Raw genomic sequence first — 23,573 nt, 5'->3', positions numbered from 1 at the left:
GGCGGGCCTTTGCTCTTTTGTTTAGGGGCGGAAGAATGTGCTTGGAGGTGGGGGGTCGGAGCACCAGGCTTGTGCCCCCTTAGTGGGAGGTTTTGCTGCAGGGGGAGGGACATGAGAGGACTGGGAGCTGGAGCCACTGGGCTGGGGGAGCGAGACCCATCTTTTCCAGACAGGACGGGGTGGGAGAGGAGGAGGGAAGAGGTCAAGGTGGGCAAGGAACAGTTTTTTTGATACAATGGGGCAGGCTGTGGAAGCAGGTTTGGGAGTGGAGGTAGAGGGAGTGGTTGTAGGAGGTGTAGGTGTGCTGGACTGGGTTGCAGGTGCATGTACAGTGTGCATGTGTGAGGTGGATGGCTGTTGAGTGTCTGAGTAGGAGTGTTGATGTGTTTTGGGAGGGGTTGGGCAGACAAGGTGGGAGAGGGCCAACAGGGCGTGTGCTCGTATGTTATGGTGGTGCCTGCAAGTGAGGTGGGTGTGCTGCATGTGGTAGTGATGCTGGTGGTGGTGACTGCGCATGTGGTGAACGGGGTGCTAATCTGCGTGTCTGCTGTTGTGGTGATTTTGGGCAAGGCGGTATAGGTGGTAGGATCTGGGACTGATGATGCAGTGCTTGCAGGTGTGAGTGCTGATGTGAGTGTGAGGGAGGATGAGGAGAAGGGGGAGACAGTGGAGGCAATGGCTGTTGTATGTGCTTCTGTGTGTTGCCTGTGTGTATGCCTGTGGTGTGACCTGTTATGCATGTGCTTGTCTATGCGAGCCCTGTCTATTGACTTGGGTGCATGCTGGTCTGATTGTGTGCTTGGGATGGGTGGGGGAGAGGGCTTTAGGACTGGGAACAGGTAGTTGGAGTGGGAACGGAAGAAGCAGGGACACTGGCTGCCGTCAAAGAGGAGGCCAGAGCCTGAAATTATCTCTGTAGGGCAGCCAAACCACTGAGAATGCCTTGCAGGTAGGCACTGCATTGCTGCATCTGGGATGCCAGCTCATGGATGGCATTCACTATGGTTGACCGCCCTACAGAGATGGATCTCAGGAGGTCAATAGCCTCCTCAGTGAGGGCAGCAGGTCTGACTGGGGCAGGGCCTGAGGTGCCTGGGGCAAAGGAGATGCCCACCTTCCTGGGTGAGCGGGCACGGGCAATTGGGTAGGGGCTACTGGGAGGGCACTGCTGGTACGGGGTGGTGAAAGGTGAAGTAGCTGGGGTGGTCCCAGAGGAGTCTGCCACCACAAGGGAGCTTCCATCGGAGGAGGAATCAGATTCAGTAGTATCCGCTCCTGTCTCCCCCGTGGTGCTCCCCTCACCCTCCAACCCACTGGTCCCCTTGGCGTCTGTTCTCTCCACCTCCTAGGTCCCGTGGGCTGCAGCTCCCCCATTCGCCGTTGCCCCTGCTCCTTTGCCAGATGATGCTGATGCACACAAGGACAAGATGAAAAAAGGAGAGAAACAGCAGCACATATGGCATACACATCCCTGGGGCTAACGCTGTGCAGTATGAACCACAATACCAAACCATTGCCTGAGAGCTATAGTAGAAATGAACACAGATACTACCATCTGCACACCTACTGGGACTCACTAAGCCATGTCTGCCATGGTATGCCAGCTACTTGTCAATACCAAATGTACATACCACTCTTCATTGCTATGCAGGACTCTCCAAGAGTAGCTAAACGGGCATATTGGACTATACACTGACTAGAACATTGCACCAATACAACGTGACAGGCTTCAAGAAAGAATTCCACACAAGTTGTACTCACCCCCTTGTGACTGCTGTGCTGCCGTCAAGCGCCCATCCAACTCCAGATTGGCTGCTGCCAGTATGCAGGCCATTAGGGGGGTCGGGGTCCGAAGGGCACCCCTCCCTCGTTGGGAGGACGTCCCTAGCAGTGCCTCCGTGGTCTTCCGGGCCCAGCATCGCAGGTCCTTCCAACTCTTTCTACAGTGGGTGCTCCGCCGGATATGGACCCCAGGGCCTGCACGTCCTTGGTGATGGCAAGCCATAACTCTTTTTTCTGATGTGCGCTGACCTGCAGAGGGACACAGACGAAAGGACGCCATGAACTCAACACTACATTCTGTTACAGAAATGGCTTACATACTGCATAGATCCCACATTGACCTCGCACATTACTCGTACCTCTACGTACACATTGCATGCAGCAAAAATACACTCCCCAAATGACACACTGGCAGCACACACGTACTTCTACATACATCCATGTTGCATACAATGTACCCAAAAGGGCCTCACCTGTTGGTCTGGAGGCCCATACAACTGTCCATACAAGGGTAGGACCCCATCCACCAGCTTCTCCAGTTCCTCTGATGTGAAGGTTGGGGCCCTATCCCCTGTAGCACGGGCCATCGCGACTTCCAAACACAGGACACAGCAGTACACACAATGGAGATGTTGATGTGGTGAGAGTCAGGAATCAAGTGAAGTGGGATAGAGAAAATGGTGGTCACGTCCGCGCCGGTGAACACCGCCACCGCCGGCGGTGATCATCATTGGTTCCTGTGCTCCATAGACTTCCATGTTAATCAATGAGGAGTTCCACGGCAGTGCAGACCGCCTTCCCCCATGATGCCAAACACCGGCGGAGTGAGGTCACTTCCACCTGTCCCTGCATCTAGGACAGGCGGTTGCCAATTCCTAATGCTGGTACTCATGGCGGTCAATTTAATGTGTGTCATAGGTACCAATGGTAGACACCAATGCAATTCCAGTCCGCTACATAGCTTGGTTGGCTTGTGGACTCTGGCACTCAAATTAGATCTCATACCAGTGCACTGCATGAGGATAAGATGCTACTAATTTCAAATGGGATACTACTAATCAAGACATACGACTCCGACTACATCTGTGTGACACAATGGCTAATGAACAGTATTGTTAGTTTTTGAGGAAGTTCGTTTCCATGTAGAACACACCAGTGCAAATCACAATCATTGTTTGTGTACATTGGATGTGACTGCTCTGTGTACTGTGATATTGTGTGTCCATCCTTCCTGTAGTCACACACTTATGATGTTTGGTTTACCTAGATACCAATCACTGCGGAGGAGGAGGAGGAGGATGGAAGCATCCGTGTACAGACACCTAGTCGACTTGGCTACACTGGTGGAACAGCACATTATTGTGACCTTTTGTCTGGACAGGGCCACAATCACTGAACTGTGATAACAACTGGAGCCAGATCTGATTCCTGTTCTTCATAGCACTACAGCTATATGCCCTGAAGTACAGGTCCTGACAGTTGTCCACTTCCTGGCAAGTGGTTCTTTCCAGGTGACTGTGGTTTGGCTGCAGGAATCTCACAGCCAATGCTTTTGATTTTGCTTAAAAGAGTAGTGGCTGCCTTGATGAAACACATGACCAGCTTTGTCGCATTCCCCCAGAGTGAAGATTTGCCGACTGTGAAGGCTGCATTCTACACCATGGGACACATACCACATGTGATTGGGGCCATTGACGGGACCCATATTGCCTTGGTCCCTCCCAGTACAAATAAGCAGGTCTACAGGAATAGGAAGAGTTACCACTAAATAAATGTCTAGATGGTGTGTCTTGCAGATTAATACATCTCTCACGTTACTGTCAAGTTCCCTTGATCTGTGTATGATACCTATGTATTGAGGAATAACAGCGTCCCACAGGTGATGGCACGACTACAGAGAGAGAGAGTGTGTCTCATAGGTGAGCTTGAGATTTCACAATGTATGTCACTGTATGCCACCTGAAGTTGTCCTGCGTGCCATTGTACATGAGTAATGTGTGTCTCTCACTACTTACAGGTGACTCTGGCTACCCAAACCTATCCTGGCTGTTGACACCAGTGAGGAATCCGAGGACAGGGATAGAGAATCGATACAATGATGCACATGTCAGACCAGAAAGGTTATTGAGAGGACTTTTGGGCTACTGAAAGCCAGGTTTTGGTGCCCCATGTATCTGGTGCATCCCTACTCTACGCTCCTTGGAAGGTCTGCCACATAGTGTTGGCTTGCTGCATGATGCACAATTTGGTCCTCAGATGCCATGTGCCATTCCTCCAGAAGGAGGGGGAAGACAATGCACCTGTGGCAGCAGAGGACACTGAAGACAGTGATCAGGAGGAGGAAGATGTGGACAACAGAACACATCTGATACAGCAGTACTTCCAATGACACTAAGGTAAGACCAGACGTCTGTTCATACCTCCATTACAGTTAAGTGTTGTGTGGCTGCTGTGTTGTGCCAAGCAAAAATGTGTGCATTATGTGAGCTGGCACTGTTCCACCTGTGGTCAGTTGTGCCAGTGTTATGGCGATTTACAAGCATATTCTGCCCATGCAATGTGTCAGTAGTTTAGCTTTCTCAAATGCATGCCCACTGCAGACCGTGTCCTCATCCCATACCGTACTTAGCATATTGTTGTTAGGAGTGTCATGTGACTTAAAATGTGCTTACACAGCCGATCTGTGTCTTCTATTTCCCTGACACTGTTGCCCAGACTAGGTGGTCCAGAGGAGGGATTGGCATGCTGACAACATGGCATAGCTCATACTGTGGCATCTTGTGTCAGGGCCTGAAATAGGTTGTTACTACTCACTGATGGTGTTTGGAGTCAATTACTGTTCAAATTACTGAGTAGAAGTAACCAGCTGAATGTAGGCTATGACGTTACAGGGGCTCATGGGGCTCTAATACCTTTACTTCTCATCTGACTGTCACTAATGCTTTCCCTTTTTGCAGATGTTAGTGTGGTCACAACAGATAATGTGATGACTACAGACTGCTTTCACATATTTGGTGGATGGATTCACACTTTACATGCCTATTGCACAGGATTATACAGGTCAAGACATTGCATTTTGTTGTAAATAAAGCACAGATCCTTCAGTTGTGTTCAAGGGTGTTTATTGAAGTGGCAAAAAGGAAGGATAGTGCACTAGAGTGTGGTGATGGTAGATTAAATCTTCAGTTTAGTGGCCCATTTGGTTTGTAGCACAGGTCCAGTATCCATGGGGCCATAGGAAAAGGAGCAATGGCAGTCCAAAGTGAAAGTCTCAGTGGCACACAAGGGAGACATTCAAGAGGAACTTGTTTCCTGGTGGAGGTTTGTGACTTGGCTACAGTCTCAGGTGTCTGTCTGGGTCGCAGGGATGTTTGCTAGGTGGTGGTTTTCTTGCTGCAGAGGGAGGGGTGCTGGTGGCCTGTGAGTCTTGTAGCAGGTCCTCCTGTTCACTAGCTACAGCAGATGTTGCAGGCTGATTAGTACACTGATTAGTGGAAGGGGCCCACTGGTTTGTGGTGTACTCATGTATTATGTTGGCCATGTCACCCAGTACCCCTGCATGGAGGCCATGTTGGCATTTAAGGTGTGCAACTGCTGCATGACCTCCTGGCGGTGTTCGCTCTGTAGCCACTGGTTCTCCTGCAATATGGTAATCACCTGGCCCAGCCTGTCCTAGGATTTCTGGTAGGTTCCCAGGACATGTGTGAGTGCCTCCTGGGCAGTCAGTTCCCTGCGTTGGGCCTCCCCTTGGCACACAGCTAACCTCCCACTGGCCCTGGCCCCCTGTGCCTGTGTCCCCTGAACTGTGTGCCAATTCCCACTTACTCCAGGACCTTCATTGTCTTGCCTGTGTGGTGTCAGCTCTGGTCTCTGTACAGGTGGGCACACTGTTGATCGACGTGTCTTGGGGACAGAGGTTTGATGACATTGGGTGGCTGCTGTGGTGTTGGAGTTGGATGGGGGGGCCTGTGGTGGACTGGGTATTGGCTGTGGTACCCAAATGACCAGTGGTCCAAGATGGGCCAGGGAGATCATCCAGATTGAGACATCCAGAGTTGCTGTAATCACTGAGGACTTCTGGTGGAGGACTGTGTTACTGTGGCACATTGTCGCTGCTGACATTGGCTGGGGCACCTGTGGACACGTAAAAGATTTGTTACAGTCATTGTCAGTTACATATTTAGCATTTTTGGCTTACCCTATGGGATGGGTGTTGTGCTTCCACCTTTGGTTAGTGTCTGGTGATGTATTGTGGGATTGATAGTGCTACATGCTGCCTATGCTTTACTGTTGTGTGTGCATGAGGGCTGGGAAGGGTGTGCTTGCAGTGGGTAGGGCATGCAGGGGTACACAGTTGAGGGTGGTAATGAGAGTGGTTCTCTGTATAGGATGGAGTGGGGTGAAGGGAGTCAGGGTGAGGGGGTAACATGTCATGCAGGTATCGGTGGTTGTGGACAAGTAATGGTGACTTACCAATGTCTGATGCCCTCTGGATGCAGGATACCTATGCTGTCAACTATGTGGGAGAAGGTGGGGGTCCACTGCCAGTCTTCATTATGGCAATGTGGTGCCTGGAGGCCATTGCATGCACCTTTCCCAGCAGGTCGTTTCACCTCTTTCAAATGTTTTCCCTTGTGCATGGATAGGTTCCCACAGAGTTCAACTTGTCCATGATCCTCTGCCATAGCTCCATCTTCCAGGCAATTAATATTTGCTGGACCTGTGCACTGAACACCGGTGGCTCTACCCTGACGATTTCTTTCACCATCACCCGCAACTCCTCATCTGTGAAACAGAACAGGGGTTCTTTTGTGGGGACATGCCTATTGTGTAGAGTGTGTGTGTTGTGCAGAGGGTGTCAGGTGTTGAGGTATGGTGTGTGATGTGTGATGAGTGTATAGTTGGTTGTGGTTTGTGTGTGCAGTTCTGTAAATGTTTGGGCTGGCAATGTTTAGGTAGGTTTTCGCATTTGCAAAGACTTGTGGGTTGTGTGAGGCTGTGTTTTGTAGTGCTGTCGATGGGTGTGTAAGGAGTGTGTATATGTGTCAGGTGGGGGCTTTTCAATCTGGCCAATGTTGGCTTCTGTTAGTGTGGAGTGGCCAATTTGACCGCGGCACTCCACACCTCCAATGGGTAACCGCCGTTGAGTGAACGCTGTGGTGATTCGTGGTTCATTATTTTGAGGGCAATGTGTTGCAGGCGTAGCGAGAAGGGTGGTGGGTCCGACAGTTTTTTGCCTCCATTGGGTCTGGCGGATTTGTGGTTGTGGCTGGTTTCAGCCAGTTTTTTGCTTGTGTCTCATAATGTGGCGGGCAGATTGCCACCTCTGAGGCAGTGTTTTGGCAGCTGTCACCACAGCGGTCTTCGCAAAAGACCGCCAATGCCACAATGAGGGTCCTATGTGAAAACAGTACTACCTAATTGTATTGTATTGTCGTATTTATAGAGCGCGTTCCGGCCATAGCATCAAAGCGCTAATTGAAACTGAGAGTAAGAAAACAGATAAAGTATAGAATGTGGAGAAGAAAAAAACAACTGGTAAGAGCACTAAGGAGTTTCTGAAAAAAGTATTTCAAAAGTTGCGAAATGAAAGAAAATTGTCCAGTAAAAACCGAAGTTTGAAATCAACTGATATACTTCAAGATGGACATGCTTTTAAAAGTAGAAAATGTAATACATATTGAGACTATAGTTGAGAAAGCATTTGCTGTGGAGAGGAAACATTTTATCTTAATATTGAACAGAATGATGACACTAAACAAAAAAAACAGTATTGAGTATGAGGAAAAGGACATTATGAAAAAAACGTGTTAATAAAAGTTATTTTTGTCAGTGAGTGGAAGCACATATCTAGTACAGAGCATTTTTTAGTGAAGAGCGCTACTTAGAAGCCAACACATTAGTGCATGCAGTTGACACAGCTGATTGTTGCTATGAAGTAAAAGACGATATTCATATTCCCATTCAAAAAGAAGAGATAGTTTTTAGGAATGTGGAAAAAGTGATAGAGGAAGAGGTACAAGGCAGCCCCCTGTATACAAGTGGAATTGAAGCAGCATTTGCAGTGTTCATCAGGAATCAATTGATACATTGAGACCTGTCCTAAGACAATTTTCATGCAGAAGCCTGAAACAGAAAATTGTAATGGTCCATGCATTGTAGGAAAATACACTAATTTACAAGGCCATTCCTGGCGTGTCTATCAAAGTGTGCAGAAGCATTTGTCATCGCTTTAGAATGTTAGACTGTCAGCTGTACATCACTCTAAGGCCCATATTTATACTTTCTTTAGTGCCGCATTTGCGTAGTTTTTTTACGCTAAATCGGCGCAAACTTGCAAAATACAATTGTATTTTGTAAGTTTGCGCTGCTTTTGCATCAAAAAATGACACAAATGCAGTGCTAAAAAAGTATAAATATGGGCCTAAATGCGTAATTTAGTTAGGAGTCTTTACTTTGTGAAAACTCCTACTTTATGTTTAGGGGAGATGAATAGAGCACTATGGCATGGCACTCTGGCACGGGTGGAAAAAGTTTGCGAAGATATTCAGTTTTGTTTCTTTGGTCCTGAAGAGGAGCTTGGGGAAAATGAGGAGTTGGTTACTGCAGGTTTAGATGTATAGAACATAGGTTCAAGTTGAAAACTTTAAACAAGAAATAGCAATGTTTAACACAGTTTCTTCAGAGAAACCAAACTGTTTTTGTATTTGTTACACTCACTACAACAGCCAAACTCGCAAAATAGCTGTATTTTCAAAATATGAGCAAGAAAATAGAGATAGGTGGCAGGTATTTGGTGCATATTTATTTGTAGAGGAACGTTTTGAATTGGCAACAAAGGAAACTACATGTAAGTATTGTTATGATAGGTTAAGAGGATAATAAAATGCCAGCTAGAGCAGTATGTAACAGACTAGAATAGGTATTGAGCCCAGAAAAATTTCAACAATTAAATGTTTATAACTCAATCATTATAAAAACTATACACCCTCTTAAAGTAATAGTTTGAATGGAACCAAAGACTGGGAAACTCCCACCAACAGAGCTTTAGAAAGGACTTAAAGGAAGAGTTTTCTACTTACCATTAGATTTTAAACTAATGTTGAGACTGTGGGTGTAGGGACACATATTAATGAACCACTCATCATTCTAGTAAATGGTGTGCCGAACAAAAACAAGATACTCTGGCAAGAGTTAGTTCATGTTAGTAAAGTCAGAAAAGCCACATTATACATGAAAAAAAAATGTTTTTACAAAAATGTTGATATTATTGGAGATGTAAGTTGTATCGATGATGAAACATTACCATCAAGTGGACAGATTTAAAAAGTGATAAAGAGAAATCAGAAGAAATATATGAGCACTACAGAATCCATCCTTTTAATTCCAAAGAAGCTATTTGTGGTGCTATTGATCTCTTTCAAATGAAATAAGCTAAACGAGCTCCATTAAGTGTGTGGCAAATGGTTTAGAGGATCACTGTTTTCAACACCTCTTTCGCACTGGAGCAGGTGGTCACTATGATGAACAGCATGTACAAATACCAGCAGTTCAGTTCAGTTCAACTAGATTATATTCAGAGGACCCTAGGTTTCACCAGTGTATTCCCTATATATTACATCCATTTGAAACTTACTTGTCAGGACTATTGTATGCAGTAAACAGGAGTTAACCTGCAAAATCTCTCTGCCAGGAAAGTTGTTGGCAAAGTTAAGTTCAAAGTAAAGATGAAAATCAGTAGTGCAACTTTATTAATTTGATGGCATGCCAACTAGGTACCAAAGAATATTGGTATCATCATCATGGAGAACTTAAACGTATGGTGAGAAACTCAGGTGCACCTGCTTGGTTTGTGACACCCAGTTGCGTGGAGTACACGTGGGATGATTTATGTAAACTTCTAAGAAAAGCAAACTGTAACATTAAGGACATCAATTCGAAAACAACAGGAGAACTTTGCTCTTTGGATCCTGCTAGTGTTTATAGGTATTTTAATCAGAAGTTTCAAGCTATACTGGGTTTCATATGTAAGAAAAGCAATCCTCCTCTTGGTGAATTTACTAATTTATTTTGGTGTAAAGAGTACCAGGCTCCTCATATTCAAGTGCTGTTATGGATAAAAGATGCACCAAAATTTAGAACAGACAGTGATGACTCTGTACTGTCTTTCATCGAACAGTATGTTACCCGCGTCATCCCAAAAGACAATGATGATAAAGGCCTAAGACAGTAAGACAGCACGTTCTACAGTTTCAAATGCATAGATGTGGCATGTTTTGTCTTTGAAAATATAGATGTAAAGGAAAATTTTATACAAGGTGTCATTTTGGGTTTCCAAGACCAGTCATTTCCAAAGGAAGAGTGAACAGCTTTTTACATGCAGTCAGACATACACTGACATGAAAATCACCAAAAAATAAGTACAATCTAAGAAGAGCAGAGTCCTCCAAGTATAATAATGACTATAATCCAGTCATTCTGAAATTGTGGAATGAAAATATGGATATACAGTTTGGTGCAGACAGCTCCATTGCTGTTGCTTGCTCTGTCGCTTGGTACATTACAAAATCAGAGAAGATAGAGATGGAGGAACTGTGGGAGGAGAATTCTGCAGCAAAGTCTCTAACCAAGACGTTGTACAAATTCAGCTTGAAAATGCTTTCGCATAGGGAGATAAGTTCCTATCAGTGGTGTGACAGGTTGAGCTCAGCTAATTTGTACTAAAAGTCTAGGGGAATTGTTGGGGTCAGTATAGGCCTTTCTAGAATGCAAAACAAAGTCTTGAAGTCTTTCCCAGAAATTCAGTAGCTAGCAGAATTTGATACAGAAAGTATAGATATTGTAAAAACAAATATTTAAATACTTATTATCCAGGAAGAAGTCCACACATCGAAAACGTATGTCTTTACGGGGTTCTGCAACACTATAGGTACAGAAACAATGTGTCAGAAAATGTAGATGAGGGAAAATATGCCGTACTTGGTCATGACAGTTGTTTAGTTCGACATACAAAAGGTAGTTTAATCAACCACAGGAAACTTAGTTGTGAAACTCCTGCGAATAGAGAGTTTTTCTACTTGGCAGTTCTGCAGCAGCTCAAGCCTTGGTGCTCAGAAACAGTGTTACTCGGACAGTACAACTGCCGTGAAGATTCTCTCACTGCGGTGAAAGACAGCATTCAGTGTTCAGTCTTTCCCAACTACCTGAAAATGTTAAATGAGGAGACTGACCTGGAGGAAACAATTGCTGCTGAGGTAGCAAAGGACAGTTCACAAGCCAGCTAAAGTTCATCACCTCTAAGTCAAGATCCACTTGGAAAACCAATAATTGAAAAGGAAGCTACCATTGCCATGAATGAGGTGGAGACTGTGTTGTGGGTCCATTTTAGCGTGATGCTTGGGCACATTTATTTAAGCTTAGATTATAGCCTGTGACCTGTGCCCTTTTACCTAGTCCGAGTGTCATGCATCAGGCTGCCACGAATCACCTTTACATTCTAAGTTTAGGTCAGGTGCTGCTAGCTAGCAGAAAGGGTTAGGCCGGCAGCTGCCAAAATGGTGTGGGCTTGAATCAGTCCCCCACATACCACCCAAGACCAGCAGTCTAATCTCTATGGTGAAAGTCCTTTGACATGGCACCACCAACGTTGGTTAGGCACTAACTTTACTGATCTCCTGAGTATCCCTGTTTCACTAACAGAGCACCCTAATCACCTTGTATAGAGACGTCCGTGGTATTAGGGCACTATCGCCTCAGCTAAATAGATAGTACCTATCTTAGACTCTAGGTTGTTTAAGCTTGAACCTTACAAAGGACTTCCCCAAAATTGGTGTTTCCATCTCTGAACTAACCGTCTTTAAACATGGCATACCCTCAATTGGTAGCTATTGCAGCAAACATGAGACAATCTCTCACACAATCTTTTATGTTTTTTTAAATCTTTATATTTTGATTGTTCAAGATGCACATCTAGAAGATTCTGAACAATCAGTGCATGAATTCCAGCGTTATGATTTTCATCAGGAGAGTCTTATTCTGGACGTGCATTCCAGACGGAATATATTAACCAGAGATGAAACCCATCAGTTATTACAAGAGATCAATAACATTCAGACCAAGTCTGTGATCTAAATTTCTAGAGTCAACACAAGTAGTTTGTTGGTTCTCCACCTGCCTGTGCGTCTAAACACCTGCAGTGATATGATCCCAGGTGTCCCCTTCCACCCCAGAGTCCTCGTCCATGGACTAATCTTCTGTTTCAATACCTTTTTTCGGTAAGTGGCCCCAGAGTATTATCTTGTCACATGCTTTATCATCCATGCAAGTTAAATGTATATGCTGCTCTTCGGCCACTCCCCACTCCAGAAGGTCCTGCACCAACTGATCTAGCAATGGAGCCCGAGTACCCATTCAGCCAATTGCTATCCTGAGTTTTCCTATGAGTAAAGCCAATAGTGCAAAGTTGTAAGGGATCTTACAACCCCTGGGCTTCCTTACCACTCCCAGGAGTTCAGCTGCAGGAGAGACAGGAATCTCTATCCCGGTGACCTGCTGTATAAGAGGTATCACCCCTGCCCAAAAGGTGTGAATCGCAGTACATTCTCATGCTAAATGTAAAAAGGTATAATTTTTGATCCCACATCAGGGCATCTAGTTTCTTTGAAGGAGTCCATTTTGTTTAGCTTTTGAGGTGTTATGTATATGCAGTGTAGAATGTTTAAATGAAGTACTTTAAATCTGTTGTTGTACGAGATAGAACGGACTTGCACTGTGGCCCTATCCCAATTGGCATCCTCAAATGGGACTCCTGGTTCTCTCTCCCAGGCAGCATGTGCCGGAATGGGGCATTGTTTCCTCTCCTCATAAAGCGCCATATAGAACAATGTAATTAGATGTCTCCCCTCCCCCCATATCAGTAGGCCTTTAAGGACCACTAAAGATCAGGGGGCCTCCAGAAAGGTTGTCCAGACCTCCTGCGCCACTCTCTCAAGCTAGGCATAATGGAGGAATTGACCGGGGCCCATCCCAAATGCTTACTGGGCTTCTGGGAAATAGATAAACCGTGCACCAGGATGTAGCTCTTCCACCAGCTGGCACCCACTCACTCTCCATCGCTCCATGGGCATGTCTAAGTCCATCATCCTAAAGGCCTCTAAGTCTCACAATCCTAACTCCCTGGAAAAGGGGGCCACCTTTCCCCAGGGCCCGGCCCAACAAAGAATCACAATGCTCATTTGAAGTTTCAATAAAAAAAGGAAGAGAAACTTCCACAACAAAAACCCCAATTCAAAAGAAAAAGGTTAGGGCCATTTTGGTGAAAAATGCCACACATATTGAGAACTTTGCTGAAGGGCAGTGACTCAGCTAGACAGCTCAGCAGAGGTCACAATAGTTTGCCAGGATATTCACAATCTTCATAATAGTTTGCCGGAATCTTCAAGATCTTCTATTTGTGACAGCAACTAACAATGTTCTTGAAGACGAAACTGCGAGCAGGTGCATCTCCCCACCCGACAGAGTTTATAAAGTAAAAATTCAAATTGAGAGAAACATGGAGTGCATTATTAAAGTTATTTTTAGGGGAAGATTAGCGCTTAGTTATGATATCCTCCTGGCAGAAAAAGAATGGCCACCTGAATTTGTCCGTAATCTCCAACGAAGGGAAGGTGTCATTTAGACTTCTTTCTCAGTCCTTGTTCCAGATGCATTAAAAGAAGCTTATGCTGTACATTGGACATTGGCGCGGGCTCCAGCGCTGTACCGCAACCAATTATAACGCTCCAATATAGGGTAACATACTGACCGCGTAAGTAATCTATAGGTTTATTTATAGTGTGAGTAGGTCTTCCACCCCAGCACATATGAAAAAAAAGCAACTGACAGCACCTTCATGTCCCATCAAATCCAGCACGTTCAACAAGAAATGGCAGAGGGAAGATGGAAGTACTTGTGCATGCCCAGGCGCGATAAATGGAAAGTATTGTTCATGATTTGTCATTTTAAATCTGCCACTGTTTTGCCATTATAGCTTTGGGAGACAAACATTTCACTGGAGAAAATGAACAGAATATATTGCTTTCTTGCTTTCCCTCGGATGTAATGCAATCATCCTTGTCACACAATAACTGTGTTGGGAATCATTTGTTAACCAATTACAGTGGTGTCCCGGAGGCAAAACACTCTGCATCTTCTTATGTGGTTGAAAGGAAATGATGATGAGAAAAAAAGACAAAACACTCTATCCAGGTTCATTATGGATGGAAAAAAGACAGATTGTAAGGCCCATATTTATACTTTTTTAGCGTCGCATTTGCGTCATTTTTTGACGCAAAAACGGTGCAAACTAGCAAAATACAATTGTATTTTGTAAGTTTGCGCCGTTTTTGCGTCAAAAAGCGGCGCAAATACGGCGCTAAAAAAAGTATAAATATGGGCCTAAGTGTCTTGTAAAATGTTCGAATTACGGATGCTTCTGCTTCAGGCTTGCTGCAATGGCCGTGAGGCAGAGCAATAGTATATTTCACAGGTTCCTATAGTGGCGGGCATCATGCGAAACGCAATGGAGAATCTTCAGCCTGGAAACCCTGACACAGAATCAAAACAAGCTGAAGCATTTCTACTTTCCCACCACCATGGTGCGCGAAGGGGAGAGAAAAAATAAAGAAGTAGTTCGCCCACTGTAAAACATATTGGCAATCGTGCAATTATCCATGTAACATGGTCAGGCTGCAAGGCGTGACAAAATATCCTCAAGGCGGGAAAAATGTAAAGCATTTACTAATAACTTCGACATATTTTGGCAAAGCAAGCCGAGGTATTAATGAAACCGATGGATGTGAGGTGAGCGTGGTTAAAGCCCAGAATAGATTACAACCTGTCAGAAAAGCAGCACTTGCGTGCTGCTATGCTCGACCTAAAAACTATTCGAATTGGAACATTGTAATACTCTACTTCTAATTGACAGATTACTAGTTTGTATGACTTCATATGGCCTATCAAAGGTGATGTCTTTATAAGGCTTTACATATACCACTATCCTTCATAAATATTTATTGTATTATAATGAACTTAATATTAAAAAAGTTACCTTAAGCATATGTTTCACTACAATACTTCTATAATTATAGCTAAAACAATTTGCTAATTAATTGTAGGGAGTGTGATGCATAGTGTTAATCTACAGTAACATACAATGAAGTTATGTTTTTTTTTCTACAATCTATATGATTGTTTTTTCCCCACTGTTCAAAGCTGAGTCTCCATGCAACACATCTTTTATGGTGCAAAAGTATCAAAGCTGAGAACAGTAAAAAAGTGAAAGAGAAATGGTTAAATTATAAGTGTGATTGCTTTACAGTCAGTGGTACACATTTTCCAATGCTTTATTATTAATATCACCTTTTTCATTGTATAATATAAAACTTAATTGAGCACATTTATAAAATTAAACTTTAACTTCTATTTATGTTTTCTCTCTTTTTACACAGATTAATGGACCCACTTATTGCACTGATGTAGGTATCTAATTACATTTTTCTCCATTCATAATACTTCCAGACATATACCCAAGCAAACATTGGTGCTTACAGTGAAGCACGAATACACACTGATGAAAACACTAATATAGCCAGATACATACATATGCATCTCTTAACATACCCAGGCACACACTGATGATTACACTAATAAACCCAGGCAGACACTGATGCAAACACAGACACACCGAAGCACCTACTGATCATACACTAACATACCAAGATGCATAGTGATGTATGCACTTCACACCCAGGCACACACTGATACATAGGCTAACATACCCAGGCACACACTCATGCATACACTAACACACCCAGGCACACACTGACAAGTACACTGATACACCCCAGGACACACTGATGCATACACTGAGACACTCAGGAGCACACTGATGCATGCACTAACAAAAGCTTACAATCATACCCCTAATAACACACAGAGAAGCACACAGTACAATAATAAAGAGACAGATTCAGCTCTTTGATTGTTTAAATGGTGGGTCTAACAAGACCCATTTAAAAACAAATATTCTTTAACACAATTTGTTTTCCTTATTTCTTTATAGGAAAAGTGAGCAAAATGCAAAAAATGCAATCCAAAAAACTCCATGCAAAAACAGTGCATTCTCAAGTTAAACAGTGTGCTGGAACACCAACAGCAAAATATAAGAAGGAAAAAAACTAACAATGCTTTTTAATAGCACCGAAAATAATGCAACATTACTAATTTAAACAGCCACGAGTTGGTGACACATGGCACAGTGTGTCACCATGCCTTCTTACTCTGTGCAGGTAGTTGTTATTCTAATTTGAGCAGGAGCTGGAGGTTGAGCTGAGATTGAGGCAGCTGCAGCATTTCCAGAAGACGTTTCCTTCTCTCTTACCACCCGAAAATATGCATGTTTGTGCACCGTCTTGTGAACCCACATTGTTGAGGTCCCGTGGCTGTAGTTTTGGGCAGTTTCACAGGACATTTGCTTGCCACAAAGTTTGCTTTCCCCAAGCCATCCACAGACCTTTTTTCCCCATTAAGGGATTGTGAATCACTGCCAAACTTCACTCTTCTTCCTACTGCTGGATGGCTGTTCTTCAACATCTGGAGGATCTTCTGGTTCTGCAAATGGATGTGGAACATTTCCTTCTGCCATTTATGAAGCCAGGAACTCTGGATCCTCAATCCTTCTCCAAAAAGAGCTAGCAGACAAATAACTGCTTTTGGAAGTGGTATAATAAAAAAATTGGGTGTGGTTAAGGAAAATTTTCTTTTTGACATCGTGTGTCAGACCACTCACCTAGAGAACTTGTACTCAGAGACGATATTGTACCCTACTCTCTCCCAACCCAATGCCTGCCCAAGGAATGATAAGCTCAAATAAGGTGATGTACTAAGAGGGAAGGGGGTTGTGACAAAATAATAAAAGAGACAAAGACTCTCACCCTCTAAGTGGTGTCTAGTTCACTGTCCTGTTCGGGAATTCCCCAAGTGTCTTCCTCTTTTGGGGTGTGCAGGAGAGTCAACTAAAGGGAAGGAACACACACACACACACACTATATTAGCATTGGTATGCATTAACCTAGTTATTTCAAATAGCAATGAAAGTGCATACACTCAGATGCTTAAAACAACACAGAAAATATGTACTCCTTTAGTTCTTGTGGGATAGAAATTCCCACTCTTTTTGTGAGCTTTGGATAACAATTCACAGTTTTTTTCCATGGCAGCATATTACGTCATATGTTCTTGGTATGTGACTGTTTTTTATTTTTAATTATTTTTCTCTTTAAAATATCACAAATCGACTCTTGAAATTCCAGCAAATAGAGTGGGAATCGTACACCTGGATTATTCACAAGGCTTAGAGTCTTTATTGTTGTAGAATTGTCGGGATGAGAATTGTGCACTGCCCTTGTTTTCTCTTCTTTTGCTTTGTCCTTTCTTTCATTGCAGGTTATGCCCTCACATGTCGGAATGACCAACAGGCCAGTTCCTTAATGGCTGCACCTACGGGGAAGATTCCACGCCGTCGCTCACAGAAGGCCTTTTCTGGAATGCGGGGATCAGAGAAGTCTGAAGAGCTGCTCGAAGATATCTGAAGGGTCATAGGTGTTAACGCGTCAGGGTAGGAAGCTTGGATCAGGGAGCAGAGAATGTGATGATCCAAAAGAGTGGGAGGGAGGATAGGGTTATTTATCAGGAAATAAAGCCAAATGCCCGACTGGGGTTTGACTGAGTATTTATAGATAGATAATACTTTCTAGAGGGGCATGTGAATCACTCTGGAAAGTCCCTGACTCGAAAGCCCCTGTCTGCAGGCACATGGATAATTATCAAGCACGCAAATAATTACAATAACAGAAAAAAGGTAATCATTACAGCGAGACTTGTATAAACATGTGGAACAAAAACATGAGGCCTTTTAGTCATCCCTAGGGATAATCTCAAGGACATGGAACATTGCAAACAGGAAGACAATCCAAAGCCCTGGCATAGACAACAATAATTCCTCACCCTGCACAAAAACTTTACCCAAGGTGCGTGAGATTGAGGAGTGGCTACACGATCCATAAAACGCTGGGCTTCAGAACATATGGTACATGCTTGGGATTAGTGATTGCAACTGTGCGGATCTCAGCTGCAGATTTGCAGAGTCACCCAAATCATGAAAGAACTGATTTGTTTAAAAAAAATATTGTTTACATGATTTCAAATATGTTCACCATTATGTTATGATTCAAAGGAGCGGCTCCTCTGTACTTAATTTGTTTTTTTTTAAGTTCAGCGAATCCGCAGATACATTCCAATAGCATGATCGCAACAAAACCCATAGAGTGGGTCTCGTCTATGTTTGCTGTTCCGCAGAGGCTCTGCAGATCCTACAAGTTTCTTTAAACAAAATAATAAAATTAATACATTTATAAGTATATATGCTGACTACTTTCTTTTTTGTTTTCAACCATATTTTACAAACTTCTCCATCCTTTACTCTGTCATTGCTTTTTTCTTCCTACTTCTGCCATTTTTGTCACTGTGTACTCCTTGCGTCTTCCCTATTTTTCCTATGCCTTCTCGTTGCTTTTCTCTCATTCCTACTGCTCTCTCCTTGCTTTTCCAAATGTTTCTTGAGTACATTCAGTTTGGTTTCCCCTTGTTATTACTTTTTTGGTGTTGGGTTTTGAGACAGTTTCACCGCTTCTAGATTTTCCTTCGTCATTATTGTTTTCTCCTCGCTCTTTCCCCCTGTATTTTGTGTGCCCTCTCTTTTTCCCATCATTTACAGTGCTTTCTCTTTTAACTGTCCCTCATTTTTATTTGCCTTCCCCTTGATTTCTCTTAGTTTTCACAGCTTTGTTCTTGCTTTTTTTCCAAGTTCTGTAAGTGCCTCCTCCTTGTTTTTCCATGTTAATGTACAGTTACAAGCATAAGGGGATTGGCCCGGTCAACTTCCCACTGTAAAAGAAAAACCATAGAAATGTACTGAAAAAAACAAAGTTTATGAGGAAGTTATAATTAGGAGCTAGAATTAAAAAAAAAACTTAGAAATTCACTGAAAAAAACAAAGGTTACAGGGACATTATAGTTAGTCTGATATTTCAGACGTAGAAAAACATTTATATTCAGCAGTTATAGTTAGGATTTTAAGAGCACAATCAATATCCTTTTTGTTTCATACAGAGATGGTGTTGGATATGATAAGGTTTTGTCTGGAAAATAATTTCTTTGTTTTTAATAACTGTACAGACACACCCAGGGGACAGCGATCTGCACCTGCTTTGCTCCCAGCTACGCCAACCTTATGATAAATGGGGTGGTGGGACCAACAGGTGTCTGAATCCTTGGTGGTGTTTAAATCCAATGTGGTGTTCTGTCTATGTTTCATTCTAGTGTGGAAAGGTGGAAAATAGGAGGCATCGAATTTTAACGCCAAACTCAATGACAACAAGTATGATTTAAAATTGGAAAGTACCATCAGCAAAAACTGATTTTTTGGACGTTAAACTAACAGTGGATGCAACATACTGATTTCCAAACTCCATAGGAAAAGCAAAGCAGGCAATACTTTGCTGCACACCGCCGGCAATCACCTTAGGAGTTTGATCAACAGCATTCCATTTGGGAAATACCTGCAGGCATGCAGAAATTGTAGCTCAGAATTGTAGCTCAGAGACTGCGTTCAGAGAAGAATGTAAGATCATGACTAAGAGATTCAAAGAAAGAGGGTACAGGGAATCAGTACCCAACAAATCATTAGAGAAAGCACAAAACACATGCTGAGAGATGCTTCTAGCCCACAAAATAGTATTTAATTCTGAGCCTAACATGAAAACAAGATTTATTACAACATTCAGCAATACATTTAGGAAAGTCAGGAACTAAGCATTGGGAGATTTTAAGAACTGGGAGGACCCTGCTTGATAAACATCTTTTAAAACAACCTTTATTGAATTTTCGAAGCATTATACATTGTTAAAAATTGGTACATCACAAGCCACCATCACTTAATAAACTCAGCAATATTTAGAAATCTGGATGTATTCTTACTATTGTGGTGGTGAACATGACAAGAGAGAAATCCTGAATAAATATACCATAGTTGAGCATCCAAATCGTTCTATAGTCTCATCCAAAACCTAGCCCACATCCTCCCCCCAAACTACTATTAATGCGGAAGTCAGGCACAGCATGGCTGTTCCGGACCCGGTGATGAGTGTTTATCTGTGTGAGTGTGAACGTAGGTATGCTCTCCATTAGTGTCATGTGTTAACTGAAGCCTCCAAGCCACTTGAATCTGTTGAGCTGAAATATGTGTATGCAGGTTATTAGTGCAAGGGTGTTAGTTGCTACCATATTAATCTGTAGTAGAGGTTGGACACTCCATCTCCGGAATATACGAGGTCTAATGCTTTAAAGGATTCAAGAAGGACATACCATTCCATAACAATGTTTTTTTCCGTAATCCTCTCTATTCTTCCCGGCGTAGAACACCACTCTCTGCCAGGCCTCATTGCACTACCTCTTCTTGCCATGCAGAGAGCATGGGTGCAATGTGGGATTTCCAGCTTCTTGTTAAAAGACATTTCGCCAGTTGTAGTGCTAAATCGACAAATCGCATTACTCTTGTATTTTTGGGCTCAGGGAATAAGCCTAAAATACAGTGCTCCCAGGACTGCAAGTGGTTGTATTCTCTGGTCGCCCATAATGCCTTTGCAATTTGTACCCAGTAGGGTGTCAATACTGGACAGTCCCATAGCATGTGTAACAGTTTGACATCTGGTATGTGACATCTGAGGCCTCTCGATATGACTGCGGGGAACATTTTATGTAGTCTATGTGGTTTGAGGTAAGCTCGGTGTAATATATTAAATGATATAAATTTAAATCAAGAGTTGCAAGACATTTTCTCAGTGTATTCTATTAGGAAGTTCTATTCCTTGTCTTGAAGATTTCGGGTCAGGTTTTCTTCCCACTTAGCTCGTAAAGGGGCCAAAGAGGTCACCAGATGTGTACAGAGTGCTCGATACAGCCATATTACCAAATGTCTGCCATGTCCCATTGTTTGTATTGCTTGGATTAATTTGCGTGTAGGGGGGTTCGCTTCTATCCGATGTCCAGTACTTTTCGTATAAAGCCAGTTATGCTGGCATGAGTTAACAATAATGTATCTAGGAAGCCCTGGGTGTGTACAAAGTCAGCATGACCTAGAAAAGTGATGTATTCAAAGAGGTCACCAACTGTGGTAGCCTCTTCTTGCAGCCAGGGTTCTGGTCTGTGTCATGAAAGTATTCCAGAAGCAGTGGGGAGGCCGAGTAGGGGTATATTGGAGCATAAGTTCTCTGAGAGTTGATATTTCGCAAGGCCATCTTCCAGTAGGTGATGGCAATCCACAGTAAAAGGGGGCTTTATGCAGGGAATATGTATTCTGAGCACAACATACTTTGCTTTTTGGCCCCGTTTAGCATGGCATCTGTGTAGCCAATTTCAGCTAGACTGTGGCCAGCCAACCAGGAGAAGAGCCATTGTAGTTGTCCTACTGTGCAGTAGAACTTGAAATCTGGGGCTCCCATCCTTCCTTTATCAGGCGGTAATTGGAGCTTAGAGAAGATGACCCTGCGGTGTCCTTTGGCCCAGATGAGGTCAACGAGAAGAGTGTTCAATAGTTTAAATATTTATGGAGAGTCAATCACTGGGAGATTCATGAAATGACAGACAGAGTAAGTGAGGTAGCATAACCATTTTGGAGAGAGCCAGTCACCCCACCACTGATAGCAAGCCATGTTGTACAGAAGGTCACGTGTGTTTTGAGGCTTGTGATTGCTTTACAGAGGTTGCCCTCTATGACATCCTCCGCATCTCGATAAATTTGGACTCCCAAATAACTGTATGTCTGTGGCATCACCTGGATTGCCGTATCGCCAAACAGCAGATATGGTTGGTCATATGTGTCTTCAAAGGAGAAAGCATAGGTTTATCAGTATTGACGTGGAGGCCTGACAGCCGTGCAAATACAGTAGAGAGGTTGGCCACATCTGTGAGGTCTGTGTGGAGGTCTATGACTTACACGATAATGTCATCCGCATATAGCAAAATTCCAAAGGTCCTATGGGGATGCCCCACGGCTTGGCGTCTTGCCTTATACGTTGTGGAGATGTTCTAGAGCCAAAATGAATAGGAGTTTGTGAGAGTAGGCACCCTTGTCTCATACCACGATGGATCAGATGTGCGGCAGAGATATGCTGACCTATCCTTGCTCATGTCATAGGGGCTGTATATAATAATTGCACCCAATGAATATATAGGCGAGGGGGTGTTAAATCGTTAGAAGGCAGCTATCATAATTTCCAAAGTTATGGTGTAGCCTACATAATACATTAGAAATTCATCCTAATATAACTTTCAGGAAAGGCCTCTCCTGAGGGATAAACTTTGCAGAAGTGAGGTAGTAAACAAAGGAATAAATCTGAGGTTTTTACATTTGTGGAAGATGTAAGGCATGCAAATTCAGTAAGACTGTCAAACAGTTTTTATCTCCTTTAAGCCATACTCTTAAACACATACAGAAATACTTGTCATATCAGCCTGACTACTGTGTGAGAAGTTGTATGTTGGGAGCACAACAAACCCTGTAAAAAAATGAGTATTGGAGCATATGAGGGCTATCAAGAATGAGGACAGACAATACTCTGTTGCATGCCACTTTACGGAGAAAGAAAAAGGAAACAATGATCTTTTAAATTTTTTTGCCCTGGAGAGGGTACCCCCTTTCACAAGTGGTGGAGACCGGACATGTAAACTGAGGCAATTGAAATCCAAATATATTCTTAGGTTAAATACCAAGATACCCAATGGTTTGAACTCTGACAAAGAAATGTTTGTTCATTTGGGGAATTAAGTATCTTGATTTCATAGCAATAATTTGCACTATGATTAGTAAATCTTGTGCCAGTGTCATAGTATTTGAATTTTAATATGTTTGTTGTGAATTGTTGCTTATGTTTATACAGGGTGGGCCCTCCATCCATAAAATTGGTCAGTCGACTGCATTCAATCATGTATGAAGGCCCACAGGCAGGAATCTTTGCCTCTATGTAACCTCATTCAACACTGAAGAACAGAGCATCACAAATAAGCTGAGACAGTTATGTGCTTACCTTTCATATATTTCCTATATATTTGCTTTGCCTCTCTTATTCTCCCCAAGCCTATTTTTACTCTCAATTGTAATGCTTTTTCATCCCCATTCATATCCATGTTATAATTGCAAATTCACTGATGCTCACTTGGGATGGATATAGAGAAATTATAATGGTGCCAGAAATATAGGATATACATTATCACGTTTGGTGTGTTGAATAACCCCATGATTAGAGTTAATTAGATTTAACCAATCACTGTTCAATTAAAAAACCACTTAAGAGAGGATAAGAGGCATAGCACTCATCAATTTCTTTGTGACAGGAAACTCGGTATACATTATCAAGTCTTGCGCATTAAATAGCCCTGTGATCAGATTTCATATGACTGTGATGTTGTTCATTTTGTAGGAGACAGGCTCATAAATAGCTTTTATGTATTATATACAGAAATTGTGGTTTCTCATTGGTAAAATGAATTAATAAACCACTCTAAGATGTCTGCCATGTTTTTGGTTTAGTGGCCTTACCCTTTGTTTGTTTTGATGAATGTAATTGTTTAAAATGGAGTGAGTAACAAGGCTCACCCGCCCATGACCAGGGCGTGTCAGAAGTTGAAACACAATG

General features: G+C 43.0%; 1 long non-coding RNA gene across 1 annotated transcript in view; it reads left to right on the top strand.

Annotated features, from left to right (window-relative positions):
• The window catches only part of LOC138283425 (uncharacterized), a 41,910-nt gene extending 23,939 nt beyond the window's left edge, over positions 1–17,971 (top strand). The window contains exons 2-3 of the long non-coding RNA XR_011201252.1: positions 15,270–15,296; positions 15,884–17,971. This is a non-coding gene — a long non-coding RNA (uncharacterized lncRNA). The remainder of the gene's footprint in view (positions 1–15,269; positions 15,297–15,883) is intronic.
• The last annotated feature ends 5,602 nt before the right edge of the window (positions 17,972–23,573 follow it).

This window comes from Pleurodeles waltl, chromosome 3_1 (genome assembly GCF_031143425.1).
Source record: "Pleurodeles waltl isolate 20211129_DDA chromosome 3_1, aPleWal1.hap1.20221129, whole genome shotgun sequence".
NCBI lineage: Eukaryota > Metazoa > Chordata > Amphibia > Caudata > Salamandridae > Pleurodeles > Pleurodeles waltl.
This window is presented reverse-complemented; position numbering and strand designations above follow the sequence as displayed.